Source organism: Dunckerocampus dactyliophorus, chromosome 12 (assembly GCF_027744805.1).
Source record: "Dunckerocampus dactyliophorus isolate RoL2022-P2 chromosome 12, RoL_Ddac_1.1, whole genome shotgun sequence".
NCBI lineage: Eukaryota > Metazoa > Chordata > Actinopteri > Syngnathiformes > Syngnathidae > Dunckerocampus > Dunckerocampus dactyliophorus.
In genome coordinates, this window is record NC_072830.1 from 20,985,616 (window position 1) to 21,009,768 (window position 24,153).

Genomic DNA, 24,153 nt, shown 5'->3' on the forward strand with positions numbered 1-24,153 from the left:
ACTAGGTGTCTGTAATGTTCCTGTAATGTCAATCACCAGACTTGATCGCCGGAGCAACAGGCTTTTATTGCGGGTTTGACTTATCAGGCACAATAATCCCTAATAAAAATCAAGGCTACTGTGTTGAAGCTGAAACGCAACTATGAACCACCGACATCACTTCCTGTCCCCCACACACTCTGCTCCCCTAGGGAACACATTTATAGCAATACACACGAGCACGAGTCATATTTATGTCTTGTTTACTGTCATTATGTCTTCTATATTGGGTCATATTAGTGTAAATATAAGGGGGTGCCTCACCAGCCATGAACCCCACCGCACGTCACTGTAAATAAGGACTTCTACTTTGTGGACATTCACTCATCGTAGTCGGCTCTGGAACCATTTAACCGATATAAAGGAGGGATTACTGTATGAAGCGTAGCATTAAGTGTAGCAATATAAACCCTTGAAGAGAGATGGAATAGCCACTGTTTGTTATTAGCTTTGTCAGCCGCTAGCAACTCCTGTACTTCGCTCCTCAGCCGGTTTGTTTTCTTGCTTATGTCCTCTTTCCTCACTCTGTCTGAAAATAGCTATTTAGTACAAGTATTCCGTTGGCTACGAATGAGTTCCATTCCTAGTTTGTGATGCAAGTTGAGTTTTGGTGTAAGTCGGATTTCATACTTCAATTCTACCTAAATTAACACGCAAGTCACTGACACCGTCCACAAGAAAGACTTTTAAACTACAGTAATAAAAAGATTAACTACAAGAATTACATGAAACAGTCATAAAATAGACAGCACAACGTAGATTTATTTGCGTGGTTGTCTTCCCCACAGGGGAGCATTGCAAGGAGGGAGAAACATGAAACGTGAAAGTCGAAATGATGAGACCACGATACTGCTTGATTATCACAGTCCATTTCATAGTAAAAGATCCTGTCACATGTTCAAGAATACTACCTTTTCCCAACATGATGGTCGCTGCGTTTTAGGGACATAGGCACGTAGCCAATGTCGATTTTTCTATGGAGCCTCTTACAATTAGGAATTTCACTTTCACTTTCCTTTTCTTTTACACGTTGCCACCAGACGAGCGTGCCTCACTGCCTTGGGAATCATAATGAAGGTTAAAGTTAAATAGTTAACTAAAAAGAACAAAAGTATCATTCGTTGTCCTTCCTCACAGTGTTACAGTGTTACGTGATACTTCGCCAGTCCTCCAATGTATTAATCTGCCCTGGTATTTCTCAGCAGCACGTACGTAACTTTTTCTCTTTTACTTTTTGAACTGTCACGGCAGTGTGAATGTAACCAGCAAACGTCAGAACGCCTTAACTGGTAAGCTATCCTACAAATTTGTCCTATAACTAAATATTTTGTGACAAGCACTGGTCAGCAAAGCCTGGCAGGCTAGCTAGCACAATTAACAAGCATACGACTACAGTATGGCCAGATACTTTGTACTTACCACATTTTAGCTACATTTACCAGCTATTTTGTATGTTGACTTGCAAAATAAAGACTCATTTGGGTTTTAACAAAATACTGCGCTTATCACTGCTTCGAGAGAACCTAGCAAGCATTTCTCTTATTACCAAAATACATCACAAGCTAGCTTGTATGCTAATTAATAAGCATACTGGGTGATTTACCCACATTTGGGTATTTGTACACTAGCTTTCAAGTTAGCCTCAAATCATCTATCTTTGATTATAATCAAACATTTTGCACATATCAATGATTTCAACAAAACTTTCCAATCTTTCTAGCTAGATTTGCTAACCTCCATCAATTTATTGTAACATGACTATGTGACAATGTGGGCCGCGTTTAAGGCCCACTGGCAAATAAACAAATAAAAGGTGCTATCCACCCTTGGCTCCAAATTACACTTTTTCCCACCCAATAAATATAAGAACACCATCACCGGCTATCATATATTAGTAACAGTGGCTTCAGAGAACAGATTGTACAAAACCATTGTCTATGTTGATCCCAATTACAAGTTAAAAAGGGAGAGTGGAGTTAATGGCTGTCACTCACCCATGGCTCAGGCACAGGCACATGCTCCTCGTGTGAGCGCACATACACGTACGTACACGCAGTCTCAGAGAAGATATCGACGATTTGCTGAAGCCAGAGTTTTTGAAAGTCTCCACTCTGGCCAGAGTTTTCCAAAAGCTTTGTTTTTAACGACTAGTGTGATGCCGAGAGGCCAAAATGCATAGAAAAATATGCATTTTTAAAATATCCGCATTCGTGTGGACATAGTCTTAGCTACATGTTGCGCAACTCAAACGGGGCATCAAGGGGCAATCTTCTGTACTGCAAGCTCGGTACCACTGCCTAGCGGCTAGGGATGAGCCAGATACTCGTTTTAGACGAGTATCCGTTACGGATAATGCATTTTTGCCGAGTACGAGCATGAAATGAGTGCAGCTGGTCATTATCCAGCAGTAATCGTGATGAAGGATAATCCTCATTGGGTAAATACTTATGTATTTACTCTTCACGCTCTGTGATTGGCCACTCACAGCGACCGCCCCTCCCTAGACAGACTCGCTCCAGCCAGAGAGAGGAGCCATGCCTTGTTTTGTTATGTAGGCCGTGCAATTGGCAAGACAGAGTTGAAAACGGCTTGCATCACGTTGGTTACTGCCTCCACTCCGGAGGTTTTTTTTTTTAGGGTTTCCTCAGCTGAGCTTGTATCTAAAGTTACTTGGTAAACGTGTTTCGTTATGTACACGGGCCATTGGACAAAACAGAGCTGTAAACCACTCATGTTGCGTCGTTTGTTTTTTTTCTCTGTCTGCTTGCTTCTAATTTAGCTGGTGACATAAAGTCAGTTGGAAAACTTTGCTCATAGTACTGAACGCCGTGCTTTTGAGAAAACGACAGTGAACAAGGCTGGCAGATTATTTCCCTGTTTGCCATCACTGGATGTTTGCATGGATCACCAACTTCACACAGACCATTAAAAAACAATGAAATAATAAAGTCTTACAGATCACTTACACACATACACAGTACACATATAGCTGAATAATAAACAATAAATATAGCAACTTCTGATGAATCCATGTCAATTCCAGACTTAAAATGATGTAACGATTTAAGCCCCACCCATTTCTGGTTAAACCACACCCACGTCCGGTTTATGCCCTTTGTTTGTTTATGCCCTTTGTTTTGTGACAGAACAAAGAACTCACGCGCCTTTAGTAAAGGCTGATATACGCTGACGGCTGTTTCCTCCCCCTCCAAATCCTCCAACGGAGCTTGATGTGTACCTTCCAAATATTCTAACCTTGTGGCAACGGCGATACAGACTGCAGAGCTGTGATTGCTTGGCTTTTTTTTTTAGTACATCATTTTCGGTTTGCATCGAAAGGTCGGTGAATGAAAAGAAACAATGGCGCAAATTGAAGACCGTCAGCGTCGGCACGTAATTCCAAACGAAGGAACATTTCCAAAAATCATCGACATCACTGCTTTGTTAACATGGCATTAGGATGTGACTTGGATACTTGGAACACTCTTCGTCTTTTGTCAGCTGATACAAAGCAGTAGCATCGACATAGCTTGTTTAAAGACATTCTCAGGCACAGGAGGAACGTCCATTAGTCTGTGGCTAATGTTGCTGTCTTTAATATGCAGATACTCATTAACAAGGCTCTGACTGGCAGCAGGAAGAATTAAAAGACAATAGTTTATAAAGTAGCCTATTGAGACTCACAAATCACCTGCAGTATCAACACAATGTTAAGAGTGTTTCCATAGATTATACACACTCACTTGTAGGTGTGTATACAAAGCACCGTTGACTGGTCTGCCACTGTAGTTAAGTGGTGAGGTCGTTTATCTCGGAGTGGACTGGGAGCTAATATCAGTATAAGTTCTTATTCTCATAGTTTTTCTTTAAATGTGTTTATCTGTGGCTACTTTGCTTTCAGTGCTGTCTTTGATTGCTACGCTAACAGAATTGTGCACGTCAGTCATTTGAAGAATATCAGCAACTCCGAATTGATACGACATTTTGTTCAGACATCCATCACCCTGAGGTGACACACAAATGACTTTGGCAATTCAGGATTTTCCTTCCCTGCGCCATGAGGTTTACATTTGTGGTTTTTGGTGAAATGTTCACGAGATGGATTGCTACGACATTCAAGGAGAATTTTTTTTTAATGACTTTGGTGATGGCTGAACTTTTTACATTGGTCGTTTGTCAAGTTGAAATATAAACTTAGGGTAGGTCAATCATACGGTGCTTTGGGGTTTAACCCAATAGTTGGTGCCCAGCAGTGGTGAAAAAATAGCAAGCTCGAGTATTTGTTTGTCTTTTTACCAAGACACTTTACAAGCTTACTGGAATGCTAAGTAACATGCTAACTTACAACTCCTGCTTAGAATTCGACCAAATGCTTTGTACTTTTGGTAAATTTAGCAAGCCCTTTTGTATACTAACTTCAAATAGCTCATTTGATTTGATTATATTGTTATTGCCGCTTGATTTGGTGAGCAGTAACTTCTAACTTAAACATATCCACTCGTGAGTATGGCAGGATACGTTGTCTTTAGCACTTTTTAGCTACATTTAGCAAGATATTTCACATGCTAACTCACAGGCTAACTGCCCACCATCAACTTAATTATTACCAAATATGCCACATTTAGCACTGGTCAGCAAAGGTTAGCCAGCCAGTTAAGGTGCTGTGCAGCGAGCTAAACTATGCCTACTGTATCTGCTTCACAGTACGGCTGAAGACATTTTAACTAGGGTGACCAAACGTCCTGGTTTCTCCTGAGGCAAGTGAGGCCTGCAGTTCTTTAGAGTTTGTTGTGGGGTCTTTTGTGACCTCTTGAATGAGTCAGTGCTGTGCTCTTGTGGTAATTTTGGTTGGCTGGCCACTCCTGGGAAGGTTCACCACTGTTCCATGTTTCCGCCGTTTGTGGATAATGGCTCTCACTGTAGTTCGCTGGAGTCCCAAAGCCTTAGAAATGGCTTTATAACCTTTTCCAGGAGTAAGTGACCATAAAAAGTTTGTGAACCACTGATATGAAGTTTCATTTAAAAACTACTTTTTGTGTTCATTTGTGTTGTCATTGTGTAAAATTTAAATTTTTTGATTATCTGAAACATTTAAGTGTGACATGCAAAAAAAAAAAAGAAATCAGGAAAGGTACAAACACTTCTTCACACCACTGTAGACGCTAGTATCACAGGTTTTGATCAAAGTCATATACAGCGATCGTGTTTTCAGCCTCATATGACTTAACATTTGATCAAATTTAAGAAAGTTTGATCAAACGAAGAATTAGCATAGCTTCTGCTAAGACATGACACCGCCACAGCTGTTGAACTCGATGAAAAAAGCACGAGTGATGCTGGGAACACCGAGGTAGGTTGGACTGCAAGGTATATAGTATGCATCGAGCACTTAATGTGCACTTCCAATCCTGTCTGCACTTCCACAATACGTGTATTATCATTCAAAACAGTGATGCCATCGTTCACAGACTGATTGGCTGCTCTTGCAAGACAGTTTTTCCATAAACGATATATAAAGTCACGTTTTAATCTCGCGAGATCTCATCACAGAAGTCCCTCAAAACATACGATATGCACAAACAGCACACTGACACACAATTTAGTGTAGCACAACAACAGTGTGGAACAGTTTGCTGTAATAAGAGGAACTGACTTGTGTGCACAAGAGCCTCAGTCATGCTATGACGAGAGGCAGTAACCCTAGCAACAAGTACCTTGGTGCTGCTATGCCCACAGATAACCATCACTATGGTCCTTATCAACAACACAATGCAACACTGATTACCCATAATGCCCCAAAGACGTACTAACATACTAACAGTTATTAGTGTATGCATTTATAAAACTTTTTTCTATTCAATGATAAACTGAATGTGTTTTTCTTTTGTCTGTCTGACGTTAATCACAAGTATCTGCACTCCCTGACTCATGACTCATTTTGACCTTTGACTCATGTCTGGCCATGCAGAAGCGGGCCATAGCAAATCTCAGTGTGCGTGTGCGTACGTCTGTGGCATTTCACACCGCATGTAATGTGTATTTTAGTTGGAGAATTAAACAAAAACGAAAAAACACAGAGGGCTGCTGTATGACCATTACACACAAGGACTTTTAAATAGGTAAGGATTGGGGAGACGGCATATTACAACTAAAACATTGTTATTTTTCTTGCAATTATGAAACAGATTCTTTTGAAATTCTGGACCCCCATAATATTTTGCACCCATGGGTGACAGCTTGTACAAATCTAATTATTTTTAACATTTCGATGCAAGAAATGTGCCAAAATTAAATAAATATAAAGACAATTTTTATATTTTAAATACGAAAGAATTAACATTACTGGCATGACAAGGAGATCCCACCTGAGATGTTTTCCACACGGCACAGTGGAGGGGGCGCCATTCCCTCAATGAAACAATGGAGCTTCAGGTTGTGCAGGGGCGTCAAACGACAAGTGTAGATGTCACAGGGGGCATCCCCCACGACTGAAGGCCCTCGTCTGTGTGGTAATGACTGGGTTTTGCAACAGGACAACGCTGCCCGCCTGACAAAGGACTTCTTCCAGAGGAATAACATCACTCTTTTGGACCATTCAGCATGTTCCCCTGATCTAAATCCAACTGAGAACATTTGAGGAGGGATGGCAAGGGAAGTTTACAAAAATGTAAATCAGTGCCCTCCGTGAAGCCATCTTCACCACCTGGAGCAACATTCCCACGAGCCTCCTGGAAACACTGGCATCAAGCACGCCCAAAGCCATTTTTGAGGTGATTAACAGGATTGGCGCAGCTTCTTGTTGCTGAGGTTTTTTTTGAAGCATTTTATTTATATTTTAGCGGGGTTTCAGGGTTTTTTGAGCTATGGTCTTAACATGGTCATAGAACAACGACATGAACGGAGTGAGCCCTTGTGCCAGTCATACAGTCTCTTTCTTTCGGTGGGTGGAGGCGGGGCCGCGAATTAGTAGATTGCAATATATTGTCATATCTTTTGTCACTGTACCTTTCTTAAAAGTAATGTTAAAATCTCGTACTGTCTCATCTCGTAGACCCAATCTCGTGTACCATCTCGCCTTGTGACACCCCTAATTCTTTGCAATAAATTGCTTAGGGAAAAATCATTTCTGTGCGAGTTCCACAACACCGAACTCAAGCAAGCATGCCTTTATTGACCTTGGTGTGTGCACTGGCGTACAGAAAAGGACCTTCACCAAACTGTTCCCACAAAGAGAATTAAGATTCAGCGGTGAACAAATTAAGAACCATTGATTGATTAATGCAGTACTTGATTAATGAGCCTTCATCTTCTGACATGTGATTTGAGAGTCTGTCAATTATCTCTGTTTAAAAGCCCCTTGAGATGAAGTTGTAATTTTTTACTCTCAAGTCCATGAAATTGATTTGACAATGGAAAACCTTACTGGTTTCCACCTCATAGCTCAACCTTGCTTGCACTGACTCACAACAAATTGGTACGTGATCCACATGGAAGCAATATCCAAACATGTACAAATACACAGCTTGAATCCATCCATCCCACCCTCTGTTCCACAGCTTACCTTCCTCTCTTGGGTCCAGCTGTGTGTGTCTGCATGTGGAGCATACAGGTGTTGTGTTGCTTTGCGAGCCAATCATATGCTCTGCGGCCTTCCAAGAGTCCGACGCGCAGAGGAAGATAAGGTCTGTTTGAAAGGCAAAAGACACTGTTGGGCAGCCAAGACTCAGTCAAGGCCAACAACAGCTGGCTGTGCACACCACATCATGTGTTTGATCTGGCCCCAGACCCTGACAGCACATCATAATCACATCCATTCACCATCCAATCAGCCTCTCTGGAACAATGCGAGTGAAAGGACAAAAAAAATAAATAAAACATACATGTATATACTGTATATATATAGATATATATATGTATGTGTATGCATCTTGGCTGAAGTTTATGTGTTTCTGGGATTGTTAAATGACTTCTTAAAGCAAATTATACATTTTATTGGCACACAAAATCCAATGGAAGTCATGACCGCCGGTGTAAAGTGCGTGCAGACGTGTGTGTGACAAGTCCAGAATAATACTAAACCATGGCTATGCACAAAAACGTAGCTGATCAGAATAATTCTTTGTTTTGTCCTTTAGATAACATGTCAGATTACTATTGCAACAACACATCATCAGTATGGTAAAACTACCCTCTCTCACGACGGTCTAATACTTTCAGATAACATGTCACCTTTCAAAGCTTTATAGGGCAAGGAGAATCATATTTGGTAAATTAGGTCACACTGTAAGGCAGTAGAACTAACCGATAATAGTAAAACCCGTGTACTAGTATATCATTAGAATAAACAAAGTTGTGTAATGTGCTACAATAATTTCTACAAAGGTATTTTCATGTCCTAAGACACGCTAATACTTCATGGCAAAGATTCCCAACTGGTGGGTTGGGACCCAAAATTAGGTCATCGACAACTAGTCAAAATAGCTACATTAAAATATTCAATAAACAGCCCTTTTTGGAATTGTTTAATTTGTATTTTGTAAATATCTTTTGAAAAGTATATATATTTTGATAGGTTTTCTTCGTCCACTCCATTCACATATAGTATATACGTGTATATATACATTTAGTGATCTTGGTGTACTTTGGATATTGCATTTTATCGACTTTTATGACGTTCCTCCGCATTGCTCTCTCGTCATAAATTGCTGTGAAATATATTTTACGAATGTAATTATGTCTATTTATATTTAAAAAGATGACATACATGTGTTTTTGATGGTTATTCAATTTTATTTAAATTCATATTATCATCAATATCATTATAAAAAATGATATAACAAGAAAAAAAAAACTGTGGGTAACATCATGCCAACAAAAACTATTATAAAATCTGCTTTAAATGTTTGGACATAAAAAAAATACTATACATTTCAATGAAAGATGATTTTTTTGTGTGTGTGTGCATACTTTACATTATTATTATCTTCAAACCACTTGAATACAAGTACAATATACTTGCAAAATCAGTATAATAGATTTATTATATTTAATTTAAGCACAAGTTTCTATGATTATCATCAGTACCTTTCCTAGAAGTTCTACTACTTTATAGTGAGGCTTGTGGCGTTCATTTCAACCTGGGTTTTAAGTTAGAAAATATGGTTAATTGACCTATAAATGGATAACAAAAAGAAGTCCCTTTCATGGAAACACATTTAAGCAATTAAAAACAGCCCTCAGTAAAATGCTGTGCAGTTGCATACTGTTGCAAATGACAACCACAACGATACACATATTGTTACATTAAAACCTGTCTGTCAGGATCAGACTTATTATCTGATTAGGATTCTGATTATCTTTTATGAATGCAGCTCTTGTGTAGACTGTGCGGTGACAGTGAACTGACACAATACATAATACTGTGCATGTCAAAAATAAAAAGGCACGAGCAGTTACCCTTAAAGAAATTATGAAATATGTTGTGGGGTTAAAAATGTTTCCAGAGCCGTACTGAATTGAGATGGTTTCTTCTTTGGCCCTTGCCCGAAGCCTGCACAAAATTTCACGGAAAGTAGTTTCTGTGTAATCCTGGTAACAAAGAGCAATGCAAACAGAGGGAGCACATGTCGCATGTGCAAATAGAGCGTAACATCAATGAAAGCGAAAGCTACAAAATAAGCTCTAGTATCATCGTTGACCTTCTTTTGCACGGTCGCTTCAAGTGACTTATAGTGCACAAGTGACTTTGCCCTGCCAGTGCACTTTGTGGGCCCCCCCCCACGCGCACACACACACACTCACAGCAAATGGGCCAGTCAGGCGCTAATTAAAAGCAAAACGAAATCAGCGGTGGCTGGATGATTTATGCCTCATTACATTCCATGGAACACTTGGCCACAACTGTAACTTATCACTGACAGGGCTCATTTTGGAGGAAGTGAAGATGCTAAATCTAGACTTCATAGCGCACAGAGAGCATAATATTGGATGCGCTAGGACAACACTCAGTGTGTTTACCACTGTTTCATTCTTTGTGTCTATACATGTTAAACATTTGCAGACACGTGCTCAGGTTCACAAACACCAAGTGTTTGTTCGCTAGTTGATGTGCAGCATGGTGCAAAAAAATATAACATAAATACAAAAAATACTGAACCAAAAAACACAAAACTTGCGGAAAGATAGAACAAGGAGGAACTTGGGTTGTGGATTTGGACAAAGACATGGATTTTGTTTTTAACATTGCATTTTTTTGGGGGGGATTTTCTTGATTTTTTAATGTGAATAATGTTGGAAGTCACTGGATCCTAAACCTTTTTTTATTTTTTTTTTTAAATCTTCCTTCAAAATCAACATCTTCTCACATTTTTTACTGTGATTGTGTAGATGTATGCGATATGTTATACGAGACTATAATTGCTTGTGTTCTTCAAGTAAATGCCCAGCTATGTTAAGCAATATACAGAGTTGTGGTGTACTCATCCTAGGAATGAATGTCACAGCAATTTTAGGCCCCTCATGATTTATTTGAACTGTTCTTTTTCACGGAATGATTACAGAATGTACAATTAATTTGAAAAACAATAACAACACGCGACTTTGAGTTTATGTTTTAATGTTTCTCAAATTTACACAGGGTCAAAAATTCTTACCAAAAAATAAATGAGAACTGGTATACATACAGAGCATTAAGCGCTCTTCAAGATTCCAGACCAACAACTGGTAGTTTCTGTTCGGCAGCGTACATTTATAGATTTGCAGTGTTCCTTCGTTTATCGCGGGCGCTAGGTTCCCAAAATAGCCCGCAATAAGTGAAATCTGCGAAGTAGCCAACTTAATTTTTTTTACAATCATAAATCCCCTCACCATACACTTTATACACTATTCCCAGACAGGCAGTAACATTTTCTCACATTTCTCTCCTGTTTAAACACTCTCATAGTTCAAATTTAATGTCAATTTTAATTCTCAACCTACTAGGTTGGACACAGGAAATTATTACTCACGCGTATTTCACTCCCATGCCTCTTCGTCCTGGCGCCATTCCACTGTAGCGTTTTTGTATCCTTGTTAAAACATATTTCTCCTGTCGTCATATTTTCCTCACACGGTTAGCTTCTTCTGTTTCTTCCAGCTCACATGGTTAGCTAGTTTGGTAGCCATAACCACAACAGGAGACGGCACGAAGGAGGTTGATTGACAATGGTCTACAGCCAATCAGGACGCTGAAGACAATTGGCTGTGGAGGTAGAAGAGAGAGAATAGACAGAGACACCGCTGCCTGTGCTAAAGCACAGAACTATAACACTCAACTTCCCACAATGCAGTTCTTCTTAAAGGGCCAGGCTCGGCTTCTAACAGTGTTCATTCACTGTAAAAAAAAAAAAAAAAAAAAAAAAAAAAAAAAAAAAAAGCACTAAAATTCCATCCATCCATCCATTTTCTATACTGCTTCTCCTCTTTAGGGTCACGGGGGCATGCTGGAGCCTATCCCAGCTGACTTCGGGCGACAGGCGGGGTACACTCTGGACTGGTCGCCAGCCAATCGCAGGGCACATAAATTGCACCAAAAAAAATCTGTGAAACAGCGAATCCGCAAAAGGTGAATCGCGATGGAGCAAGGGAACACTGTATATAAATTGATCAATTTTACACTTATTTCTAGCAGCCACTGGCTCAGAATAATGTGAAAGTCCAAGGAATTCAGTGGCATTCTAAGTAGGGGAATCATTGCACCCTGTAAAAAAAATAAAACGGTTCAAATAAATCTTGAAAGGCCCAAAATGAATATGAGATGCATGACCATGATGAGTGTATGTAAACTTCCAACCACACTATGTAGTGTATTTACATAGAGATTTGTCTTGAACAGTATAGGTAAAGGTAAAGGCATTTTTATTCTACAAACAGAAACTTAAAAATGTGCAAAATAATGCACTGGGATGAACATTAGTCTGTTTTTCAAATATTTTTTGCAGGGCTGAAAAGGAAAATGAGCAATGGAAATGTTGGGCAAAAACAAGAATTAGGATACACAAAAATATTGGTGACTTATTAGGAGTTGATTTCAAATCAGATGAAGTGAAACTCGTAGCAAGACTCAACACCGCAAAGGACAAAAGCCAAAGGTCGTGACCTAGGGTTCTGAGGACGAAACTAAAAAAAAAAAGTGTCGGTTATAGAGAAGCTCTTGATACATTGGGCCTGTGTGGCTTCCTCATCGGTCGCCACTTCCCCGTCTGCGAGGGAAGCGGGCCAGTGCCAGGGTCAAGAGTTTTATGGCCGCCACATTCCCACAAGCTCTGCTCCGACCGACGTGACTGTCAACATGCAAATAACCAACCGCAGGGAGCATGCTCCGTGCGTCACCGCGAGCACAGTACTGTGCAAAAGTCCTAGGCCACCATTAGACTTGCTGTTTTAGCAACACTGTAATGATGATATATAACTAGAAAGTCACTCAGTAGAGCACAGACAGACCTCCAGCAAGACACGACTGCTAAGAAAAGTGAAAAAAAAAAAGTGAGGTTGCTTTTTGTTTGTTATTTAGCACAATATTAACTACTTAGTTCATGGCGGGTGATGAACACATGTGGTCTAAAACCATGCATGCACTGTAAACAATTTAACGCTTCTATTCAATGAACTGCCAAGTCTCTTTGCTCCTTACCGTTACTACAACACTGGTTCTGTTGCAACTGTATTGTGCAACATACTTGCTCCTAAATTACCATTGGGTCAAACAGAGCTACATGTTCCTAGTTTTCCGTTCCACTTTCTTATGTTCTCTAAATCACTATTATAAAACTAAGTTGTTATACTGTACAATGAGCAGGGGTGTCTTAGAATGGTGGACTCGTTGCTGATTTGACTATCTATCTTGCAGTCAAATCGCATGAAAATGTCATGTGATCACAATTGTACCATTCGGACGACATGGGGGTGCCCAAGGCAGCTGTTGAGCATATATTTTTATCTTTTTATATATATTTATATAGAATGTCTTTGTTTGTGTTAAACATAACATATGTTGATACAAAATCAGCCTAATTTGCCCAAGAGTGGTTATGATTTAATTTATTTCAAACATGCATACAGTTTACACTGGCACGTCCGAAAAGGAGCAGGAAGAAGCAGAGCTTATTTAATCCGACCCCCTTTCCGTATCACATCAATTGCTAATACATATGTTCATCTTCCTGTATTCAACACACACTGATTCACTGTTCACCTATTCTTCCATACAATCAAAGCAGGTAATATAATAATAATTTTGATGATTATTATTACTACTATCATTATTATTATTTAAACAAAAAACAACAAAACAAACAAAGAAGTTGTTCCTTTTTCACGTGTTGATATCCGGATCCACTTCCTGCTGTCTTTGTGTTATACTGAGCGTGTCATTGAATACAAGGGCTCCTAATTCCAGTACTTTGTTGAGCAGGCACTTGCAATGATGATATCAAAAGTCCAATGTTATTGAATGCAAGAATTGAAAATGACATGTGTGTTTAACTTTAAACCAAGGACTTATCTTTATTAATAAAATCGCCCGCTGCAGTTGCACAATCCAATGGAGCTGAAATGAGCGCTAGGACGACCGTCAACGTCGACTTATTGGCCCGTAAATGCTGCTAAAAAGTGTGGAAGTATTTTGAAAAGGATAAAGATAGCCCCAAGAAAGTAGAGTGCAGCTTGTGTCAGCAGCTTCTTACATACCACGTGCCAACAACCAACGTGAGGTATCATTTAAAACGGCTAAGGTTTGATGATTAGTCGACTATGGCAAAAATGGAACGAATCAGATTTGACTATGAAAATCCTTTGTCAAAGACAGCCCTAATAAATGTTTACATTTTGGAAATGACAGCCTGAAAGATTAAATATCAGGAATGAAGGTGAAAAATGCTTATTTTAGGCCACGTCCCACGTTAGACCACTTTGCTGTGAACTTGCATTGACTTTTGAGGATGACTCATTGGTGGCATCTGATTCAGTTCTTTTTTCAAAATTATTTTACACTATTACGTTCAGTGTGCTTCACCCTTCATTTTTTTTTTTTTTTTTTTTGCTGTTGCATAACTTTTCATTTTGACGTCACTTCTGCTTTTAAGGGTGCCGCACTTACAGCCTTGCAACCTTGGCAGAGGTTTGATGCCCTGAGCAGCAAAGACTCTTTCCCCTTGAGCACCCACCTTCACACATTTCTCCACAGGTGCTGGAGATCTTCCCACCGCTCCAGTTCGTCACGAATACTGTAGGAAAGGAACACATTTAAAGCATGGTTTTAGTCAGCAGCCAAATCTATACAAGGAGAACAAGGAAAGGCTTAGCGCATGCAGCAGATATACTGTATGTCTCACCAAACTGTTTCACTTCCAGAGCTTTTTTTTTTATTTATTTATTTTTTTACAGCGCACAGGTGTTGTGTATTTCAGAAATCTTAAAAAATGGATTCATTTTTATGACTTGGGTCTTAAAATAGTTTATGCCATCACAGTAAATCCTGTGTAAGTTATTACATCTAGCTGCCCTGCTCAGATCACTATGATTGCTGCCTACTGTAATTTACAGTATCTACTGTATACTATACAGGGTCAGGCAAAATGATCTGACACATTTGTAGGTTAAATAAAAGGCAAATAAAGTAAAGAAACAAGAAAGTGTTTTTATTTTCGAAAAGCACATATAATGCCATTCTGTTTCATTATGTTTTAAAAAATAAATCAGTCAAATGGGATCCATTATTGTCCACACACTCAATGCAGAACCAGTAGCTCTGAAGTTGGTAGGCCATAACAAGATGGTGTTTCGAGCTGGTACGGGATCATGTCTACCAAGATTGAAGCGCAAACGGAACGCTCGGTGTGTTGCAGTTACAGATTCGTTTGTTTTGATAAACGTTTCCACAATGAAAGCGCGATGCTCACCAGTCCAACTCATGTCAGCAACTGAAAAAGAAACAAAAAACAACGGCATTATAAAGAAACAAAGCAAAATGGCATTATATGAAAAAAAATGGCATTATATGTAGTTTTCGAAAATAAAAACACTTTTTTGTTTCTTTTCTTTATTTGCCTTTTATTTAACCTACAAATGTGTCAGACCATTTTGCCTGACCCCGTATAAAAAGAACACCCAAATATTAGTAGCACCCGTCTAAACTATGTTTCAGATTTTGGAAAATGTAAAAACTCTTTTAGAAAATACCTCAACTAGCGGTTGAATGTCTTTTTCCTCTAAAGAAAAAAAAACAGTCTGAAAAAGACAATTTATTTTTAAAATTGATAATAATTGTAAGATAATGGTGATCAGTGAAGCAGAGTCATCAAACAACTGTGAAGTAGCTAAGTATCATATCTTATTTATTATAATCAGTGAGTTGATATTTCATTAATATTGAAAATGTGATTTTCGTGTCTTTCATAAAAAAAATTAAAAAAAAACTTTTCCCAAAATGTGTCTTGAAAAAGAGGGGTTGTCCTCTATGGGTTTACAATTAGTTGTACTCAGTGATGTGCAGTCACGGGAGGCAAAAATGAATAATGATAATACCTGTGATTGGCTGGCGACCAGTCCAGGGTGTACCCTGCCTGTCGCCGAAGTCAGCTGGGATAGGCTCCAGCATACCCCCGCGACCCTAATGAGGATAAGCGGCATAGAAAATGGATGGATGGATGGAATAATGATAATATAATATAAATATAAATATTTGGCCATTTAACTGTATTCTAAATGAATTTCTCTATGATTCCAATTGTTTTTAACATTTTCTTCAGTAAAAATCGCTGAATTTGCACATTTCCTGATCAAATACAGCACTGAAACCTTGTGAGGCTGCCGTGAGCGTCTCTTCTTGGCGTGGTGTGCTCCCGCCTACCGTCTGAGTGCACACTGAGTTGGAGCATGGCACCAGTTTCTGTTTGTCTGCATGTTGCCATTAATTTAATGCTGCAGAAACAGTTATTATACACCATTATCATCATTATTATTGCTCATCAGACAATAAACTACAGAGAAATGTCATACGCAGAAGCACTTGCAGTACCGCTTCATCCTGAGGGGTGGGGGCGTGTTTGAGCTGGAAGGTGCTTGTCACTGCCGTTCGTCCATGGAGATGAAAATCCAGCATTTATGCTCTGCTGAATGAATGAATGAATTAGTTGCCAAGATGGAGGATTATACGATTATGTGACCTGGCATGTGCTTGTCGCTGCCGTCCTTCTATAGAGAGGAAAAGCGCCGGTGTTTTTTTCCCCCCAAACTTTATTGAAATACCCGTACAGCAGCACCAGCTAGAGCTTGAGCCAGGAACAAGCCAAATGCAATAAAGATATTTTTTTTGCTCTGCTGAATGAATGAATGAATGAATGAATGAATGTGACTGCCAAGCTCAAAAACTTCTCCAAACTGGACTTTCAGACGAAACAGGAGATGATCAGACTTTTTCAAGAAGGTATCAGTGCTTTTCCTGGAGAAGGATAGGGCACATGTACTTCATATCCAAACAAAATGTAAGACCACTAATGTTTCATGGTATGTTTAAATAAAATGGCGTCACCAACCATGACCCTCCCCACATTGCCAGTGTGTTGACTTATTTTCAGTGGACAGTGAATGTGTACTGTTATACTAGCTGTGCACGGACTACTCTAAAGTTTCATTTCCAGAGTATTGTCCCTTGAGAAGATATAATAAAATAGTTGCTGTTAAATTCTAGTTAGCTACTGTATGGGTTGATGGACCACATGTTTAATCCCAGTAAAAACTGCACAAAAACCTACGTCAACCTGGACTACTTTGCAGTGCAGCAGGCCTGTACAAACCCCTGCAGGGCGCTCCACAAACATTGCGGTGACAATGTTATATTTTGACACTAGAGTGCAATATTTTACCACAAAAACACTGCATTTTGCCATCATTTCAACGCAATTGTGGTTTGGAGGTTAAGTTACATTATTTTCATAGCATACAACAACAAAGCTTTTTCAAGTAGCCCCAAAAATATGACAGTTTTCAGACAAATCAAATCACTTTTTCGCTCAAAATGCAACTGAATTCTCATAATAGCAGGCTCCACACAGTCGAGTGCCACCGACTGCAACAGAATGACCATTTCCAAGCAGGGCGCAAGCCGCAAATCCCCAAAATCTTACCCCCTTCATTCTGGAGTATGCCGCCCAAATTGAAAAGGACGCCATTCAGCGGGTTTCAAGTGTGTGTTGGCACATTGTGAGAGAGGTTGACCAGAGATAGATTACACACCCAGCGTGTGTGGTGGGCGGCGCTGCCGCCAAGCAGCAGCGGTTGACGTGCAGACTCTAAATCATTCCGTATGACGGCCTTGTCTGCTCCTCCCGTGGCAGTCGTGACCCACACAGTCACTGTAGGAATGTTAAGTGGCTCTCAGAGCACATTGAAATGAGTCGTCCACGATACCTCCAAATAGTTACGCTGCTGGCACAACACCTGCAATGTGAGGCTTTATGAAATATACATCAGCAGGCTTGTCAGTGTTGTGCATTATGCATTCATACATCACACTGCACTTGTGGAACATTCAGTCTTATTGAATGATAGATGTTGGCTAGCTTGTGTGCAAAAGAGGAATTAGGAGAGTCCTCTCGCGGGATTACTGAACAACTTGGTTCCTGATTCCTCTGCTTTCTACGGAACATTAGATGAACATTATGCTGGCATGATAAAAATCAACAGACAGAAGGTTGCAGCAAAGTTAGTCAGAGCGACACTGACATCTACTGGTGGACTGATCACATGGCATGCTGGATAGGTCAACGCCAGATGATAAGCCCAAAAATACTCCTACATGAATAAAATAGACAAAGGTATTGGGACATGCTGGTCATTCAGATATGACGCTAAGACAGGGGCTGATGGCTCAGCTCAAATTTTACTTCTAGTTGACCCCAAAGGACAAATTGGAACATTTTTCATTGATAACTAATTAATTAAGAGGTGTGTCGTGACAATTTTGTCCAGATAGATTTTTTTCAATCTTGGTGATGTGTCTGGCTTCGACAACATTCGGCCCTGTACGTTTTGGGCTGCCCTGTGCACTGAAAGGGAGCAGCGTGTACCATGACACCGACAAAGCCTGACAGGAGAGCAGGTCAATTCTGCAATTTTATTATCTATTTGGTGTCGTATCCTCGGCCTGACCTGATGCTCCTCCCGTGATGCACATCCTTTGCACTTTTGTTGAGAATGCTCCCCCTTGCGCAAAACTGACTCCCCTTCCCGTGAATTGTGGGGCCCTAGGCACAACGTGTGTTCTGCGTATAGGAAGGGGCGGCCCTGACAGTGCTAACTCGCCTTCTCTTGTGTTGTGCCGGCATTTTCCCAGGCTGGCCCAGAATTGTTAGTTACCATAGTTACCAACAGCAAAATAAATAAAGAAATAAATACATGGCCATCAATCGGCCCATTATTGACTGACCCACCGGGCAAATTCCTGTTCCTCTCGATGGCCAGTCTGCCCCCTGGTCACACTCAGTGAACCACAGCTCCCCTGTACCAGCAGCACTCATGCAGCCCCAGACCACGATGCTACCACCACCATACAACACCATTACTGTATCTCGGTTCTTACGTGTTGCTAGATATTTAGACAATAACGGCTGTGCGTTGACTCATTTTCAATGGATAATAAATCTACACAGTTTGACAAGCTGTACAATGACTACCGTAAAGTATATCCAAGTTTGCTTTCTATAGAATTGTCCCTTGAGAAGATATACTGTAGTAAACAAAGTTGCCGTGGCTGATGTTTCGCGCTTATACTCTTGGTCCACTTCCACCACGCGGTTCTTTGATTAAAAAAAGATGGAGATAGCATAAAGCAGATCCTCAAGTACGTATTTTAACACACACATACCTTTCTGCTGTATTCCTCTGTCAAGGTTATCCAGGGGAGATGATACAAAGACGTGTGAGTGTGTGGGGGAGGTGGCATGGCGGGGTGAGTCATCTGGATGAGTCATGTGCATTGTCTGTGGACAGCTCAAGGATGGATGGATGGATGGATGGATAAATGGGTGGATGGGGGAGTGTGTTTGTTGGTGGGTTCACCTTCTAAAGGCGGCTCCCCGTGCGAGTGAATACAGTCATGAGAACAGATGCGTTACATTTGTGATCCACCCAAAGACAAGAGCGCAGCGACTGTGTAAAAAGCTGCTCCATCTGATATCTGAATAATGGGAGCACAGGTTGATATTATTCATATGAGCCCAGCAGGTTTCACTTATAAGCAGCATACATACATATAAAGGAGTTGTACAGTAGAGGAGCAGACGGGTGGCAGCAGCGATGTCAGCATATCTTGTGAGGCTTATGGATTAGCGCCAGAACAGCGTTTTGCTTTTTATTTGGCTTTGTTGTGATGTCACCACAGCGCTAATAACACATTACACATTTAGCTGTATCATCATGCTACGTTAGCCTATTCACTGAAGAAAAACAGAATTGTAAAATGTAGAGCTCCCAGTAGCTGTAGCTGACTGTTGGATAGTTGGCAAAGCTCTAAGCTTTATTTTAAAGGGATAGTTTGGATTTTTTGACATGAAGTCAGCAGTGCATTACAGCAACATTTCCGTGACGAGGAACGTAATTTCGCTTAGTCGCTGGGACATTTAAGTAAGGAGTTTTGCTTCTCAATACAATCAGCGTTCAGAAGACTAATACATTTGTATTATAAAAATGCTACTCCGAAAAATCAGACCTCACAAATCGCTCGGCGTTATATTTGTCTCCCGCCGTATCCCTGCGCGCTGTCGCCTCTCCATTCTTGTGTATGTGACGAAGACGCTCGCATCTTCTTCCGCTGCGGAACACACACGTAAACAAGACGGCTGCGGCGCTCGGTCGCGGAATGAACATTCGAGTGTCTCGGTCACATACACAAGAATGGAGAGGCGACATTGAGAATGAAAATGATCTGGAATGGATTTTGTTTTTTGTATTATTTCAGAATTGAAATTGTTTCATCATAGTCAAACTGTAGCACGTATTGTAATCAAAGAACAATGTCGTGATTCACTGAAATACGCGATCACGCACACGGCCTCTTCTGCCTGACAAGTCACTTATTTCAACACCTGCGCTTCTGCTCTCACTTTGCATCCCATCCATCCCAACTCACCGTTCAGCACACACACACACACACACACACACACACACACACACACACACACACACACACACAGGGTTGACACAGTTACCCTGAAAAACAGAGGAGATGCCAACCAATGGCAGCCGAGTGAGGAAGGCTGCTGTTTTTACATCAGTGCAAGTCACCGTTTAGTTAGTTTCGAGCCGTGATCAGACTGATGACATTGTCCAAATCGATGTCATTTATCTCCAGTGAGTCAGTTAGTGGTGGACTTCAACATTCTACCTCCATCGAGCCTGCTGCGGCGCAAGCAATCGATGCAAAAATGTGACGTGACCTCTCCGGAAGTAAAGAAAAATATTTGATTTTATTTAGTTATTATTTAAGTAGGCTGCTATTTCCAAAATTTGAAAAACTCATAATAACTCAAATAACACCGTAATTCTTCACTTTTAATGATTTGGAGTGAATGAGAAAGTGGAAAGAAACAAGTTGTTCTTTAGTATATTGCACGACACAGCAACAGAACCAGCGACAGAACCACTGTTGTAATCTCGGTAAGGAGCTAACTGCTCAGCCAGATAAGTTCATTTTAAACGACAGCATGGCAAGTGTAACGTGCACGACAGCTGCGTAGCGTAACCAACATTTTAAAGCGCATGCAGAGGTAAAGAAGTCTGGTGGATGGTGACCACTCATGATACTTCAAATGCAGCTTGTGGAGTTAATAAAAAAATACATCAGAAGTTGCCTACACGTCAATATTTTTTGGACCCGATACTAATTTGAGACCCCAGTTTTTATTTGCTTTTGTGTACGATGCACCCATGGACTATAGCGGACTCTGCGCTTAACTGGAAAGAGGCGCTAAGTGGGACATTTACTGTATGTAAACATTTCTCATTGAGCTCGGTGGCACATAGGAGTGCACGCCACACAATTCTGCCTAGCAACAAGTTGTGTACTTCGCCTTCGGAAGGAAAATAGGAAGTAAAAAGAGCATACGAGACTGTGCAGGTGTGCCAAATGTTGTGGCTGGTGAGTGTCAGTGATGATACATGGATGAGGTGGCATGGCTGCAGGCCCACTGTCCTAACAAGCTGCACATGGTGGAATCCTGCTCCGTGCCGCACGTTGAATGTGTGCGTCTAAAAGGGCTGGAGAGAGTGGTACACAGAGGAAGGAAAGAGACAGAAGAGGGGAAGAGGAAGAATGATGAAGCAGAATACTGATTAGCGGAGCACTGTATGTGTGTGTGTGTGCGTATGTGAGCGTGAATGCTGACTCCCCCTGTCCTCACGATGGCTTGGCAGGAAAGGAAACACTAAAGGGAAAAATAGAGACAAGTGATAGCAATCCAAAGATTGCACATGAGTGAAGACCACTCGCATGGCTCGAGACCTTCCCTCGTCATCAGATGTCAGTGTCTCTCTCTAACTGCTGCAATTTTTAATCAAGTCAGGGATGAAATTGGGGGGGTGAGGGGGGGGGCTTGTTGGTGATGATAACCCCATACAACGTAAGTAAAAGAGAAGGAGTTGGGAAATACAGCCCGAGGGTGAAAACAGGGGTGGGTGGGGTAAGGAGGAGCCGTAGATAACGGGATGCAGTGTTTTTTTCTTTTTTACTCCCACTGACGTATTACGTTTTCATCATTTATTCATGGAAGCCCCATGAGGCGAGTGGTGTGCGTGTGTGTGTGAGAGAGAGAGCACTGACCAGTGCAGCGCTACCTTTGGTTCCTAATATGACTTATTCATGCTGGGCTCATTAGCTTTTGTAACCGTGTATGTGTGTGTGTGGAGGGGGGGCTCTGCGTTGAGTGAGTCGTGCCTCACGATTGTAGTGAGTAGGTGCAGCTTATAGAAATGCTTCACAGAATTTGCAGGCCAGGAGATCATTGAAATATGGATGAAATTCTATCAAAGTGGTGCCTCAGACAGTGAGTGGGATCTGTTTTGTTGTTCAAGCATGCGAGGTTGTTAGAATGGTGATACTAAACGAACAAGTTTAAAATGATCATTCCTTGAGGAGATTAGCATGGATGTTTCCATTAGCAGCAGTCAGTAAGGAACAGCATGTCCTCCTAATATGTTTTTAATAATAATAATCAGAAGCTTAACAAGGCACTGATGTGTCGCATCATTTGCAGGCTCTACATGAATTACAGTACAAACATATCCTCTCAAGGGACAATATAAAAGTATAAAAGAACTTGGATATTCATGAGCGTAGTCAGTGTACAGCTTGTATAGCAGTATAAATGTACTATCCACTGGAGATGATATTGGCTTTCTGACTGATATTGTCACTTCTCGCGTAATGAATGACCGCATAGTGCTCCTTTTACTGTGATACATTTCATAAATAAGCACTGTTTGTGCAAAATAAGACAACAAGACATTGAAATATGCAATGTAAGTTTTAAAAAAAAGGGCTTAATTTATTTTGAACCCAGCGACCAGTCCAGGGTGTACCCCGCCTGTCGCTCAAAGTCAGCTGGGATAGGCTCCAGCATGCTCCCGCGACCCTAAAGAGGAGAAGCGGTATAGAAAATGGATGGATGGATGGATGGATGGATGGATTTTGAACGGGGGATAGGTTCCCAAAATAGCCCGCAATAAGTGAAATCCGCAAAGTAGCCAGCTTTATTTATATATATACAATTATTATATATGTTTTAAGGGTGTAAAACCCCTCACAATACACTTTATAGACTTTTATCAGACAGGCAATAACATGTTATCACATTTCGCTCTTGTTTAAACACTCTCAAAAAAGTTCAAACCTTCGTTTGAAATTTTGATGTTCATCCTTCAACACAAGAAATTATGAAGTCACTCACGCATGTTCCCGTGCCTTTTCGTCCTGGCGCCGTTCCGCTGTACTGTAGCGTTTTTGTATCCTTGTTAAAACATATTCCTGCAGAGAACCGAAGATTCATATACAAGCTAGCAAGCAACAAAGCTAGCGATGACACAGGAGCCATGGCAGGACGGCACGAAGGAGATTGATTGACAATGGTCTGCAGCCAATCAGGACCCAGAAAACAATGGGATGTGCAAGACAGACCTAGTGAGGGAAGAGATAGACACTCAACTTCCCACAATGCAACTCTTCTTAAAGGGCCAGGCTTGGCCTGGAACAGCATTCATAGCTGTGATTAAAAAAAAAAAAAAGCACTAAAAAACATCAGCGAAACAGCGAATTGTGAGGGAACACTGTAATGATTAAAAAATAATGACTGATAGTCAAATAAGAATCCAATTAAATAATGCTGGCAATTTGGAAAGCTGCACATTTCTATGTGGCACAAACATCTGTATGAGAAAAAAGTAAAGTGCAAAGTATGAAACTCTGGACTGATTCAATCAGTGAAATTATAAACTGTACGCCACACGTGAACGCTGCAAGAATGAAACACATTTGATTATAAATATTCCAGGAATATGCCTTTCACAACCAGCGCTTTCATTGCAAATTGCATATTTACAATCCAAAGGCCCAACTTTGAAATAATTCCAGAGCGTGCATGTCATCACTCACACGCTGAAATAATTATCAGCAGGTATACCGCTACCGATATGAACCAACGTTTCATTTATATCCGCCTATACAGTCATCCCTCATTTATCGCGTGCCAGACCAGACCGCGATAACTGAATTTGAAGTAGGATTCAATACTAATAAGTTGAATATTGCAGTAGTTAGAGCATAGAAAACCTGTTTATGACTTTCTAAATACAAACGTTGCCATTATTAGAGCCCTGTAGACATGAAATAACAACCCCATAGTCACCTTTACACTACTATTAGGGATCACTGCAGGGACACAAGAGACGGCCATGGCTTTAAACATTAGCAAGCTAGCGGGCTAACTAGTTAGCCTCCGATTTATTGACTGTATTCTAAAAAGTGTTTAAAATGGAGTGGGAAGAAGGACAAAGAAGCCAAAAACATACCACTTCCACACTGAACGG

At 40.6% G+C, this 24,153-nt stretch overlaps 1 long non-coding RNA gene across 1 annotated transcript; it reads right to left on the reverse strand.

Annotated features, from left to right (window-relative positions):
• Positions 1–11,500: 11,500 nt before the first annotated feature.
• On the reverse strand, positions 11,501–23,437 carry LOC129191677 (uncharacterized). Its single transcript, XR_008573245.1, has 5 exons — positions 23,019–23,437; positions 16,094–16,184; positions 15,874–15,996; positions 15,601–15,685; positions 11,501–14,300 (listed from the first exon to the last, which is right to left on the reverse strand). It is a non-coding gene; the product is annotated as an uncharacterized LOC129191677 (long non-coding RNA).
• Positions 23,438–24,153: the final 716 nt, after the last annotated feature.